Genomic DNA, 13,536 nt, shown 5'->3' on the forward strand with positions numbered 1-13,536 from the left:
AGTGACCTCCTCTGCAGTCCTCCCTTGCTTCTGCCTTGCTATTGTGTTAAAATCTGTATTTAACACACAGTCATTTTGTTAAGACAGACTGTGTCAGGTGGCTGGCTAAAAGCTCCCCATGATTTTCTGTCTCTGTCACAGAAGAGTCTGAGTCCGAACGTGGCCTACAAGGCCCTGCATCTATGTTCCCACCTCTCTCGTAGCCCCATCTTCTATTCTCCCTTTTATTAGGCACTTTCCTTGAGTTCCACCAGCCACACTCCTGCATCAGGACCTTTATAGTTTTCCTTCCTTCTGCTTGCAATCTCCTCCAAGTTTCTGCAATTGGCTCCAGGCTTCACTAACTCATCACCCTCTCGTCAAGGCCTTTCCCACCCTTTCTAATGAAACACCTGCCTTCACATCATGCCCTGACTCCTTTTTCTCCAGAGAAAAATTCTGCATTCCATTCTAGTCCTTCCTTCCATTGAATTTATATTGTATATTATATAACTTAAACATGTGCTTTATTTGATATTTTGTTTAGCATACGCTCCATGAGGATGAGGCTTGCCTTTCTCTTTGTTCCCCTGTTTCGTTCCCAGTGCCTAGATTAGTGCTAGCACAAGATAGACCCAATAAATACTTGTTTAATCAACAAATGGCACCATAAAAGGATAGAATCTATCCTCTTTCCTAAGTATTTTTTATGTTAAAATACTTGATATTGTTATGAATGCTACAAGTTGCTTCATTTTCAACCTGCACTGAAACAAAAAAAAAACCATGCATCCTTACCTGGATCTTGCTCTTTGTGATTGCTAGGTAAGGCAGCATATGTAACACTGCAACCTATTGATGGATAATAATCAAATACTTAAGTGCAAAGTAGCGGGAGAAGGCAGGCTGACCTCACCATACAATTTCAATTAGTAGTCACGAGATTTGCAATATCCCCTGGAAGGAAAACAGTCTCTTAGCTATTTAAATTCCATGTGTACAACTAATAGTAAACTGGAGAGTGTATCTGATGTGGGTGGTGATATAAAGAATTAATGGAAAAATGTGTTCCCTCACTTCAAACATTATCCTGTGCTCTGGGGACTTACACTCTATCAGCAGAAAAATCAGAAACGAGTTACAGTTCCTGGCACGTTGTTCTGTCTCTCTTTAGCAAACCAATTTGCCTCCTCTTTGGGAAGATGATCATGGCATTTGTTTATCTTCAGATGCTGTTGTATAAATGTTGCTCAAATAAACTCAAGTAATTTCAATTTAGAATGCAAGTAAGAGTGATGATGCCCTAAGCATGGTATTTAGGCTAAAGCAAAAACCCTTCTGCTTTGCTTTCCCCATCTGCACAAAATTATTTTAAAATGTAAAGAGAGATTAGATTAGATGTCCTCAAATAATATCAGGGTAGAAGAGTAAAATATTTCAGCATGTAACATTTCATTTTGAAAATGTTCCTCACTTTGAAAACATAATTATATTTAAAATGTGCTTAAATTATGTGTTGAAAGTAAATTCATATTTTAAATGTTTGCTAATTACTACAGCAAATGTTGTCATTTAAATAAGACTTCCAACCTCTATAGAAAAAGGCAAATAATTTAGTATGCCTTTATCAAGTAATCAAACACAGGTTCCTAGAAGTAATGAGGCTTATATACTTGTTTCCAATAAATCCATCTTAATTATTGATTTACTACCTCCTGTCCACCTACTTATCAGTGTAATCCACCTCTTTGATCTCTAAATAGAACTCCTTAAATCCTGAAAGGAGAGAAATAGAAAACGTCTTATACATTTCTGAACTGCCTAAAGGAAATATTGTAGATAAAAACCACTAAATGAATCTGATATGTGACAGCAGGAAAATAGGCATTAGTTAGGGTCAAATGACCTATTTGGATATGTACACCAATTACTTTAGAAATCCTGAAACTAAGGAACTTGTCAACCATTTCAAATTCACACGCACACATGCACATACACACACAAGAATATATTACAAAATATAAAAATGTATCCTCATGAAAACAGACTAAATCACAATCTTATTATGAAATGCATGCATGAAAATATTTGTTTTGGTGTTCAAAGCATACAAGTTTTCTTAGCCAAAATAAATTCAGGATGGATTAACTTTAATTTGGTCAGGATAATAACACTGAATAAATTCTATTTAGTCTCAATGTTTATTGGCATTCAACCAATCTTAACAGCTCCTTAATTATTTTTCCCAGTTCCTGCGATGGCTGTTTAATAGTTAAAACTCTGCCTAAGTTCCCTGCTTATTTCACCTCACTAACTCTCAGCAGGGAAAATCTATGTCACTTCAAAGGACTTTCCTACTTTCTTTGTTTTCAGCTACTAATTTGTGTTAATCCTTGAGCCATCTTTTCAGTGTTTAAGTGAAGCAGCTCCAGGGTGAGAATGCCTGTTTTGTACCCTTTTTCTACCTCTACTTTTTAGCTGTCTGAATATCTCAATTTCCCCCATCTAACAAATGAAAGGTGTTGTGTTGGGTTTCAATGAATCTGACACATAGTTCTTGCTCAATCAATTCAAATAATTAAATGGTGAAGGAAAACTCCCTTGTATCTGAAGTCTTAACATCAAGCTTCACTAAGGATTAGTAAAGTAGATCTACCACAAATAAAATTTCTCTCTGAATGACCTTGAGCTGTCAATTGCAGCTTCCAAAAGTTCCGACTGTAGAAGATGTTTTTGTTTCAGAGGTAAGAGTTGAACACTACATAGCTATGTAGTCAAATCTCAGAGAAAGCCATTTAGTTTTGTGGTTTCCTAGTTTTGAACTTTGCTAGTTGTTGAGATGACTTCTATTCTTGAATTAGTGAGTCCCATGTTAGTGTGCAGACCATGTGCCACTACCTGGTCTTCTGACACTGGTGCTCCCAGTTCTTCCTGACATCACACTAGTCACACAAGACTCTGTATTCTTTTGCCTTCTCAAGCCCTACACTCAGTACCCATGCCTAATGGCAGACATCTCTGCTCATTGCCACTTGACCCAAATGGAAAGGGTTGAAAGAGATTTTGACCCACCTGGATGTTCCCACTGCAGTACAACAGCCAATTCCCTGGGGCACCTGTGCCAAGTTTCTTCTGCCATTTGTACATTTGCAGCACTCTGGGATTTGTCCTCACATTTGAACCAATCTTCCCATTGCCACATCTTGACAGTTTTTTTTTCTCCCTTGTTCAAATAACCTCACAAGTGTTTCATATTCTAGCAATGGAAGAGAAGGAGGCCTTGCCAACTTATTTGATAAAGCATTTATGTATTAGTCCATTTTCACGCTGCTGATAAAGACTTACTGGAGACTGGGCAATTTATGAAAGAAAAAGTTTTAACTGTTTTTACAGTTCCACGTGGCTGGGGAAGCCTCACAATCATGGCAGAAGGCAAGGAGGAGCAAGTCATTTTTAAAACCATCAGATCTGAGTTCATGTCCTTTGCAGGGACGTGGATGAATCTGGAAACCATTATTCAGCAAACTGACACCAAAACAGAAAACCAAACTCCACATGTTCTCATTCATAGGAGGGTGTTGAACAATGAGAACACATGGGCACAGGGAGGAGAATGTCAAACACTGGGATCTGTTGGATGATGGAGAAATAGGGGAGAGACAGCAGGGGGTAGGGAGGTTGGGGAGGGATAATATTGGGAGCAATGCCTGATGTAGGTGATGGGGGATGGAGACAGCAAACCATCACGGTATGTGTATACCTATGCAACAATCCTGCAAGATCTACACATGTACCCCATAACTAAAAGCACAATTTTTTAAAAAAAGTTCTGTTTAAAAAAAAAATCAGGTATCAAATCTTGGCTGGGCACAGTGGCTTATGCCTGTATTCCCAGCACTTTGGCAGGCAGATCACAAGGTGAAGAGATTGAGACCACCCTGGACAACATGGTGAAACCCCATCTCTACTAAAAAGACAAGATTAGATGGGTGTGGTGGTGCACACCCATTATCCCAGCTACTCAGGAGGCTGAGGCAGGAGAATCACTTGAACCTGGGAGGCAGAGGTTATGGAGAGCCAAGATTGTGCCATTGCACTAGCCTGACAGAGCGGGATTCTGTTTCAAAAAAAGAAACCAAAAAAAAAAAAATCAGATCTCATGAGACTTATTCACAATCATGAGAAAAGCTTGGGAAAGACTTGCCCCCATGATTCAGTTACCTCCCACCAGGTCCCACCCACAGTATGTGAGAATTCAAGATGAGATTTGGGTGGGGATACAGCCAAACTATATCAATTTATATAAAAGAATTTCCATCCAATTAATTGATATATCCATGATATTGTCTGGCTCTGTGTCCCCACCCAAATCTCATCTTGAATTGTAATCCAAATTGTAATCCCCACATGTTGGGGGAGGGACCTCATGGGAGGTGATTAGATCATGGAGACAGTTCCCCCATGATGTTCTCATGGTCATGAGTGAGTTCTCCTATAAGATCTGATGGTTTTATAAGGGGCTTTTCCCCCTTTTGTTCATTCTTCTCCTTCCTGCTATCATGTGAAGAAGGACGTTTTTGCTTCCCCTTTCACCATGATTGTAAGTTTTCTAAGGCCACCCCACCCATGCAGAACTGTGAGTCAATTAAACCTCTTTTCTTTATAAATTACCCAGTGTTGGGTGTGTCTTTATAGCAGTGTGAGAATGGATTAATACAGTTCACAAAGTTCAGTACCTGAGGTAAAAAGCAATGTTAAACAGAAACATTGACATGAGGTTCTGCGAGAAAGAAGAAAGGTTAAACTAAAACTATCCTCATGAGGGATGATACTAGCATTATTTTAAATTTCAAATCACCTTGATTGTTATAACAAAACTAAGTTTTAAATATTGGTTATCTTTTAAAGGAGGCTTTTATTTTCTGTGTATCTTTTCATTGAAATTAGGCTTTTTTTCCTTTCCTTTTCTTTCTGAGACAGAGTCTAGCTCTGTTGCCTAGGCTGGAGTGCAGTGGTGAAATCTTGGCTCACTGCAGCTTCCACCTACTAGGTTCAAGTGATTCTCCTGCCTCAGGAGAATAGCTGTATCCTGAATATATAGGACTACAGGTGTGCACCACCATGCCCAGCTAATTTTTTTTATTTTTAGTAAAGACAGGGTTTCATCAAGTTGGCCAGTATGGTCTTGATTTCTTGACCTCATGATCTGCCTGCCTTGGCCTCCCAAAGTGCCTCCCAGGCGTGAGCCACTGCGCAGCCAAAATTCATTTGTTTGTTAATTATTGGTTATCTCTTGGCCTTAGCTAACTTTGAGTAAATTCTAATTTTTTTTTACATAGGTTAAGTTGAAACTATGTCTACCCAATTCCATTTTTCTCATTCTTTAGAAATTACTATTCATTTGATTTTGATATTCATCATTCTCATGCATCTTTTATATATTTGCTACAAATGCAATTTCCATAGATACTGTGAAATATTATTTTGTATGTTTTTATACCTTTACATAAAGGTGTCATATTTTATGTACAATTTTGAAGCCACATTTTTTATTCAAAATTATGTCTGTGATTTTCTAGTGTCATCTGTAGACAAAATTTATTCATTTCCAGCACTGTATAATATTTTATTGCATTAACCTTCAAAACTTAATGCTATGTGATATGGAGGTTGCTTCCATTTTTGCAATATGATAAACAATATTACAATTAACATTTCTGTACAAGATTCTGAATGTAAAATCAAAATTTCTTTAGTGTTATGCCAGCTGATGGGAGTGCATACATATTTTCAGCTTTATTAATTAATGCCAAAGTGCTTCACAACATGGTAGAAACAATATATCTTCATCCACCTCAGCTTTGAACGAGCACTCCTAGTTTTCCACAAACTCATCAACAGTCAGTACTGCCAGATTTGGTTTTCTTTCTGTTTTTTCTACTTCTAGCCGACAGGTTTGAAGTGATATTTCATGGTTATATAAATGTTGATCATTATTAATCTTGGGTCTCTCTTCTCTACTGGAAATTACATTTGATAATATAATTAATTGATATATAAAAAAGTAATTTTCATGTTCACAGCAGTTTTTATATTCCACACTTTCTCTGTGTTTAATATGTCTGCTAGTGAAAAATATTTGAATGGTACACTGTTAGTCTTCACGTCTAGAAATGTTCTTATTTTAACTTAATTCTTGAATTCCAGTTTATATGAGTATAGAATAGGTTAACAGTTTTTAGATATGTTTAATCTGCCTCTCCATTTTCTTTTGACATTCATTTTATTGAGAGGGCTGTTCTTAATCTAATTGTCATTTTTGGTAGATAATCCTATTTTTATGTATAATAACTTTGAGGTTTTATTTTTTTTCTTATCCTTGATATTATTAATTGTATACTTTTATGTGCTAAGCATTTTTTGAAACATCTATTTTAATTCAAATAAGAAGCCTCTGTGCTTTTACAAATATTCTGCAGCTCCAATGATATCCATCTTATTACATTTATTTTTATTTTTCCTGCTTGTAACTTGAAGTATATCTTCCCTAAGAACTTCAGTCTTTCTTGAATTATGGAAAAGTCTGTCACTCTATTCCTCTAACATTTTTATTTTTATCAAATTTCTAGCCTGAACAACATAGTGAGACCCAAATCTCTACCAAAAAAAAAAAAAAGCTGGGCATGGTGGTACATGCCTGTAGTACCAGCTACTTAGGAGGCTGAAGTAAGAGGATGCTTGAACCCAGCATGTTGAGGCTGTAGTGAGCTGTGATTGTGCCACTGAACTCCACCCTGGGTGACAGAGTAAGAACCTGTTGAAAGAAAGAAGGAGAAAAGGAAGGAAGGAAGGAAAGAGAGAGAGAGAAGGGAGGGAGGAACATGTATGCCATTATGTAATTTAAAAGAGTCACATGGTTATACAAACTTTCCTGGGAAAGTAACAGTTGCCATCACTGCTCTCCCATATCTTTCTTTTCAAGGAAAACCACCTTTCCCTCTCTTAGCATATATTTTAGTTTTTGCCTCCACACCTCTCAATAAAAAGCTCATATTGCTGCTTGTTTTTTCAGCTTTAAATATTATCAATATTATCATTACAGAGGTAAAAATTTAGCTTTCCTTTCTCTTTTTGCCTTCATGGCACACAAGCACATAGCCTTTTGTGGAAGACACACTCTCATATGATTTGGCTGTGTCCCCACCCAAATCTAATTTTGAATTATAACTCTCACAATTCCCACGTGCCATGCGGGAACCCAGTAAGAGGTGATTGAAGTATGGGAGTAGGTCTTTCCTGCACTGTTCTTGTAGTAGTGAATATGTCTCATGAGATCTGATGGTTTCGTAAGGGGAAACTTGTTTTGCTTGGCTCTCGTTCTCTCTCTTGCCCCCGCCACGGAAATAATGCCTTTCACTTTCTGCCATGATGGTGAGGCCTCCCCGGCTATGTGGAAATGTAAGTCCAATAAACCTTTCTTTTATTAATTGCACAGTCTCAGTTATGTCTTCATCAGCAGTGTGAAAATGGACTAATAAGCAACCCCCTATGAGTTACACTATTATATAATCTCACCCCAAGTGCAAGAACACCTGTGATTTTCTTCTAGCCCATAGAATATGACAAAGGTGAAAGATTTTCGCAAATGTGATTAAGGCCCCCAAAAAATGGGTTTGGAGAGAATATTGTGGGTAGTCTTGACTTATCAGGTGAAATTATTTACAGGAGGAAACGGGGTACTCCCTGAGGTCAAAGATTCTTTCCTAATGACCTTGAAGAAGCAAGCCACTATGAGTTCTGCAGCCACAAGGAAATGAACTCTTCCAGCAACCTGAGGGAGTTTGGAAGTGGGTCTCTCCTCAGATGACCATGTGCCCAGCCAACACCTTAAATGAAGCCTCATGAGAATCCAACCAAAAGATCTTGGTAAGCTGAGCTTGGACTCGTAACCAGCGAAAACTGTGAGATAATAAGTGGTATTATTTTAAGCTGCTAAATTTGTGGTACTTTGTTATAAGCAGTAGAAAACTAAGACACTTCTCCTTCTCAACCTCCCCAATAGCTACAATTTTGTCTCATAAATTTTGAGTATTCATACGCTTATGACTGGCACATGCTTTTCACATCAGGTAACTATGGTTACTTTTCCTTAGTACAGAGGAAGGGACCATTTTTTTTTTCAATGTCTTTATTAGTTGATTTACTTTTCTCTCATGAGATTGAAATATATTAAATATTCCATTAGTTTCATTATTCTGAGTCTATTGCAGAGTTTCCTGGTTTGAAGTCATTTGAAATTTTTACTCTCTTTTCTAGTACACAGCTTACATGCTGTAATCTCTCTTCACAATCATCCTGTAGATTCTCTGACTTACGTGTTTCAGATGCTGTTTCCTAAGTTCTGTTTGTTCCTTTCTCTCAGTGTATTTCCCTGCTAGGAGGATTATGTATTCTAGGAGCTTCATGTCTTTATTTTCTCTACTAACACTATTGACATTTTGGTTGGGTATGTAATTGTAGTTAGAGATACAGTTTCTTTCAGAATGTTGGGAAGTCATTGTCCAAATACCTTCTAGTGCTGCTATAGGGAAGAACAAATGTATTTCAATTTGTACTTCTCTGGGTGCAAGCCTATTTTTTCCTACCTGAAAATTGAGAAACTTCTCTTAATCTACAGCATTTGATATTTCAAATAGATGTGTTTTGGATAGTTTATACCAGGATGACTTGCTTTTGCTTTTGTGTCTATTTATACCTACCTTCTGTTTGTTTTCTCTTTTTATATTTTATCTATTATTGTTACATATTTATACTAAAGGAGGTACCTCAAAACATGAACTCTCTGCAGTATCTTGACTGAAATAAATTTCTTTAGAATGTCAAAAACAAAAGAAAACACTAAATTAAATAACAGCGTATTTAAAGCTTTGAATATATTCTTATTATGAAAATTATACTGGAGCAAATGAAACCGAAAGGCATTAAACATTTAAAATCTGAATTTGCACAAAATATTTTCTCACTATACAAAAGCCTCTGCTTGTCTCCTATTGAAATATACTCTTATTCAGATTTTCAATTTCTTTAAATCTAAATGAGAAATTAGACTACATATTGCTAAACTTATTATTAGGTGAATTTAGAAGTACTTAATGGAATTTTCAGCTTTAAGATGTTCAATTAAAAATTTTTTTTAATGTCTCTTGAGTCCAGGGATAGAGAAAGAGTTTTAATCTTTCTGAAAGTGCTAAGAATAGAACAATTCAGAAAGAACAATAAAAATTTAAATCATGGTCTATATTTGTCAAAGAGAAATTAACAATCCACATGACTTCGCTAAAAAGATTTTTTTTAATATCCCAGAATATTATATTCTTTCATTTTTGTTTCTGGGATGCTAAATACTTGGTAATGAGAGACAAAATTCTCAGTTGACATCTTAAAAAAAAAAAGGATGTTTAATATTCATTCTTCCTCCAAAACAAATTATTATATAAAAAAATTTTTAAAGTGTTTACTACTCACAGAGAGCAAAAGTATTTGTAGAATAAGAACATTGTAAAAAAAATGTGCAAAAGGGTTATGAGTCCTTTCTGTTATTAATTTGTACTTGTAAAATAATTGTAATAAAATTATATATGGATTAATTATATCAAGGCCAGGAGAATGAATGGAGAATTCAAGAAATAAAAGTAAGCTTGTTGATAGAATTTAGAACAATTAACTTTTTCTTTTGTGACATGAAGGAATTTGGCTCAGAATGGCTTTAAGTACTAACTTTTATTTCTATATCCATAATATATCCAACTCTGGGATTCTTTCCAAAAACCAATATAAAAGCATTTTGCATATAAAATAATAAGACTAATAACATGTGCCATTAAGTGTCTATATTATGGGCCAAGCACTTTTCATCCTCTTAATTTTAATCCATATCACTCTGTGGTTTTATAGAAAAGGAAACTGAGGATCAAGGAAGTTAACTGTTGACAACGACTATCTGATTCAACCAAAACGATCATCAGGATTTTCTTACTAGGCTTCACTAGGCTCAGACTTGGGCTTTCCTCTTTGTTCTCAATAGTTTGAGCAAGAATCCTGCTAAGTGGGTGTTTTAAATCTCTTCCCCTTGGCATCTGACTAGCAATAATCCTATCAAGTCAATTTAGCCAGAAAACTCTTATCCTTCATGTTTATTCTTAGTAATTTTTATCCACTGACCACTTCCCTGCTCCTTGGTTATAAATTCTCACTTGTCTTTGTTGGAGTTAAAGTTGAGTCCAATCTCTCTGCCCTGCTACAACACATCATTGCAATGGTCCCTATACCTAATAATATAGTCCCTCAATAAAACCTGCCTTGTCATCTTTAGCAAGTATCATAAATAATTTCTTTTCTTTACAGTACATTGCTCAATGCAGTAGAGCTGATAAACAGTAGATAAGAATACAGCATAAGTCTAACACCCAAATGTCTATATTCTACTCTATACAACTGTTTTTGTTCAGGTATCTTCCTAGACTAATTTCAATGAATATATGCTCAACTCTACTGACAAAAGAGGTAGCAAGAACAATTGCTTTAGAGTTTCCACATGATTTTCAAGAATATGAAAACTAGCCTATAAAGCACAAGCCCACATCCTCTCGCTTTGCATCTTGAAGCTCAACAATAGGCAGGTATCTCATTCAGTCATCAAGTGAAATGGAGTTCCCACAAGGTTTTTGTTTCTGTAGCAGTCCCAGAACCTGGTTTGTATGCTTGTCTGTTAACAGGAGGAAAAACCCAGGATAGGTGCTGTAAGAGAGCTTTGGTTTTCCTAAGTGTTCCATCTGTACCTAAAAAGTAAATGCAGTACCCCTTAGTATGCCCCAGTAGTCTTCCCACTGATACCCTCATAGCCCTATTTCTATTCCCCATCCTTCCCCAATACAGCTTCCAGAAAAATTCTGGTCTCCCCTTCATTAGAATGGAGATCATTAAAAAAATCTGGAGACAGCAGATGCTGGAGAGGATGTGGAGAAATAGGAACACTTTTACACTGTTGGTGGGAGTTTAAATTAGTTCAACCATTGTGGAAGATAGTGTGGCAATTACTCAAGGACCTAGAAATAGAAATTCCATTTGACCCAGCAATCCTATTACTGGGTATATAGCCAAAGGATTATAAATTGTTCTATTATAAAGACACAAGCACACATGTATGTTCATTGTGGCACTGTTTACAATAGCAAAGACCTGGAACCAATCCAAATGCCCATCGATGATAGACTGGACAAGGAAAATGTAGCAGGTAGCACATATATACCGTGGAATACTATGTAGCCATAAAAAACGATGAGTTTGTGTCCTTTGTTGGGACATGGATGAATCTGGAAACCATCATTCTCAGCAAACTGACACAAGAACAGAAAATCAAACACCACATGTTCTCACTCAGAGGCAGGTGCTGAACAATGAGAACACATGGACACAGGGAGGGAAGCATCACAGGCTGGGGTCTGTTGTGGGGGACTAGGGGAGGGACAGCAGGGGGTAGGGAGTTGGGGAGTGATAACATGGGAAGAAATGCCAGATATAGGTGACAGGGATGGAGGCAGCAAATCACATTGCCATGTATGTACCTATGCAACAATCCTGTATGTTCTGCACATGTACCCCAGAACCTAAAGTACAATAAAATAAAAATAAAAATAAAGAAGTCATCAGAACTTTAACTTGGAAAGCGCTTGACTTTGTCCCGCTTCACTAAGGTCTATTTATATGAAAATTGCAGACAATTTTGCATGGTTTTTTTTCCATGCTACTAATTGCCTCACCTTGCAAAGCTAAGTGAAATAGACACCCTGGAGAGATAGCATTCTGTTTGGTTTTTCTTATCATAAGATGACTAACCTTTGCAGAAAAGTTATAAGTTTTTAAAACTTAAGTATCTATTAATCTAGAAAAAGTACAGAAAAAAATTGTTTTCCTTTTCAGGCGTGAGAGTGAGCGATGCAGCATAAGGCGGATGACTTTGTCTGCTTTTCCCTTGTAAAGCAATTATAGAGTAGGAAAAGAGTAGTACTTCAGGCTATGCTAATTTGATTCCGCAAACTCCTTCAGGCTTATGTCAAAGTTCAACAGCTCTTAGTATCAGAACAATTTCACTCATACAAAATTTAACTTCCCTTCCTTTTGTGTTTCTTAGTTGAGAAGTGGTTACCTTCAGTAGAATCTTTCTATTTGAAAAATACATATATTGTTACTTATTTTACTGTTCTCTTCTTTAAGCTGAATGTGCTTAAAATCTTTATCTTAACATGTTACATAATCAAGAATACAATCAGTAACTTTGAAAACATAAAGATATTCTAAAGCACAAAGGTATTTTTAAAATGCCCCCCAAATCTCCCATCTCACATGCTCTTCTACATAAGATTTCCAGTCTTTCATTAAAAAGTGCTATCTAAGCCCCCTCCACTTGAATCTGGGAAGACTTGTGACTGCTTCAGTCTATGGAACACAGAGGAAGAGACTGTGTGGCTTCAAGATCATGTCATACAATGTGATGCAACTTCTACCTTATTCCCTGGAATACTGATACTTGTATCTCTGGGCTACCATGCATATAGTGTGACTACCTAGAGTGACCATACTTGAGGAAACTAAGACACACAGAGAGGTCATATGTAGGCTCCCAGGTCTAATCTTCCAGTCATCCCAAAGCAGGAACCAGACACATGGGTGAGTCTTCAGATGATTCCAGCCCCCAGCCTTCAAGATCCTAGGCATCATAAAACAGAAACAAGCCATCCCCACTGTGCCATATCCAAATTTCTGATTCATAGCAATTGTGAACATAATACAATAGTCATTGTTGTACAACACTTAGTTTTGTAGTTGTTTGTTGTGTAAAAATAGTAAACAGAATGCTTTCCCCTCAACTAACACAACATACTGGCATTTATTTGTTTGCATGCATGCTTGCTTCTTGGTCTTATCTGTTTCTGCTAAAGTTACAGATGAAACGAGAATTTGCTCTTCACGTATTTCCATATCCTTTCCTTCCAGTGCCACAATTCTTGAATAAATCTTCCTGACAGAATAATTATCTTTAAAATTTCTAGAGCAAAAAATTATCTCTTTAATTGTTTATGATTTCATCTCAATAGAGTAATCATCAAAACTCTTAAGTATTCCAAGCTCCTAGCTGAAAAAATGTTTTTCCCCATTCACAGAAAGGTCCAGAATACCAATCCTGGGCAGAGGTTGGATATCATCTGGTATCGTTAAATTCCAAGTCAGGTTTTCACACACTCATCTTGTTTCTCAATATAAAGGTGTTTTCTTAGTCAAGTATGTTACCTAGATTCCAAACATATTTTTAATCGTAAATAGCTCGTAGAAGGAATTACTAATATGAATTATATTCATTTTTATCATCTCAATACTCAATATCTTAATACTTTGAAGAAAAGGCAGATTGTAAATTTAAAGCATTAAAAAAGTTAGCAAGTGTTATGTTTTTTAAATTCATTAAGTTTTGTCTGGAATCTCTTCCCACATGATACTGGC

At 36.4% G+C, this 13,536-nt stretch overlaps 1 long non-coding RNA gene across 1 annotated transcript in view; it reads left to right on the plus strand.

The window, feature by feature from the left end:
* The window catches only part of LOC141582860 (uncharacterized), a 646,044-nt gene extending 637,961 nt beyond the window's left edge, over positions 1-8,083 (plus strand). The window contains exon 5 of the long non-coding RNA XR_012515770.1: positions 7,705-8,083. This is a non-coding gene — a long non-coding RNA (uncharacterized LOC141582860). The remainder of the gene's footprint in view (positions 1-7,704) is intronic.
* Positions 8,084-13,536: the final 5,453 nt, after the last annotated feature.

Source organism: Saimiri boliviensis, chromosome 2 (genome assembly GCF_048565385.1).
Source record: "Saimiri boliviensis isolate mSaiBol1 chromosome 2, mSaiBol1.pri, whole genome shotgun sequence".
NCBI classification, from domain to species: domain Eukaryota; kingdom Metazoa; phylum Chordata; class Mammalia; order Primates; family Cebidae; genus Saimiri; species Saimiri boliviensis.